The following is a 1,615-nucleotide window of genomic DNA, read 5'->3' on the forward strand; positions in this document are numbered from 1 at the left end:
CATCAAATTTCAATATTTCTATAGATAAAAACGTTTACGTCAAGCATGACGTAGGAAAATATATGAGTACTTCTGATTAATTATAATAGTTTTTCGTTAAAGATTGACAATAATATACCGATTGAAGTAAGTTTTTAAGATATGGGATGAGAATTACTAAAGAAGAATGATTCTTTTTCACAAATAAGAAGTGTGATGACTCAAAATCTTAAGGCATGATGGCACTTGCACTATAGCATTGGTAGGTAAGCCAACCCTCCACCGAAATTAATATCAAACTATCATACATAAATAATAACATTAACAAAATCAAGTCTTAAAACTCAAAGCTTTCATAGATATAATATAAGTGTGAAGGTAAGAAATATATCCAAAATTTAGTGTAACACCTCGCTAATTGAAGGACCTAGAATTAGAAAGAACCATTTTTGGAAAGTATGAAAATCTGAAATTTGGCAAGAGTTATGTTAAGTATGAGTTTCGGGACAAGAGTTATGCTAGGTATCAGTACAGGATGAGTTAGGTGTGCCATAAGATATAGAATGAAAGGTCTTTGAATTATCTCTCCAATGCCGCTGAGTTTGCTAATTTTCAAGCTCGTATGAGGGAGATATGTCCGTTCAAAGTTAGGGATGTCTAGAAAAGGAAAGATAACCGGATTTTAAAGGGGTATTTTGGTCTTTTCCATACCCAATTAATTTGATTCGGTTTTAGTAATTAAAGTGGGGTCTAAACATAATTGGTTCAGCTTAAACAATTGCAAAATCACCCTAGGGTTTTTAGAGAAAGAACTCAAGAGGAGAAAGGCGAAGAAAAGGTCTAGATTCGTCGATTTCTTGAGAAATTGATTAAGGATTTCGCCAAGGATTTGATCTTACGAGGTATGTGAGTTTACACAGTGTTGGGTTCATTCACCCACGCGCCAACCATGTTTATTTCAGCGTGAATTCGTCCTAAAAAGTTGAATGTTTGAATGTTCTTAATGCATGTTCTTGAATTGCTTTCGTTCTTGAATTTGGGATGATATTGAGGAGTTTCCTGAGATTATAGTGTTCTTATTAGAGGTCTTTGAGTTAGATTCTTGTTTATATATATTTGGTATCTGAATCAAAAGAGAAATTGAGAAAAAAATCGAAATTAATTGAATTAAGATCAGAAAACGAGTTGTAAAATTCATCAGATTTGACAGGAGGGAGCTGGCGCGTCGCGACCCTGATGCGCTAGGGCGGCACGCCAGCAGTGCACCAGAAATGGGTCTCTGAACTTTGGGGCTGGCCCGGCGCGCCAGCAGTGCTCCAGGGTCATCCGCCCTAACCACTTTTTCGACATTTAGTCCGTTTGAGTCCTTCTAAAGTGTACTAACACTTCCTATCGATTCTAACTACTCTGAATGACTTCTAAACATCTAGAAATCATCCAGGAACATGATTCATAACCTCAAATCCATAAAATCAAATTCAAGGAAAGTTAAGAGTCAAGTCTAGAGAGTTCTTTCAAGAAGTCTTTTGCAAATGTTTTTAAACTTGTTTTAAGACTTGAGTTTTGTGTTAAGTAAGAGTAACAAATGGAGTTCATTTCTTCAAAAGAGTATATGGGAACTAAGTATTCCCACAGA

The sequence above is a fragment of the Solanum tuberosum genome, unplaced genomic scaffold (genome assembly GCF_000226075.1).
Source record: "Solanum tuberosum cultivar DM 1-3 516 R44 unplaced genomic scaffold, SolTub_3.0 scf00056, whole genome shotgun sequence".
In the NCBI taxonomy this organism is placed as follows: domain Eukaryota; kingdom Viridiplantae; phylum Streptophyta; class Magnoliopsida; order Solanales; family Solanaceae; genus Solanum; species Solanum tuberosum.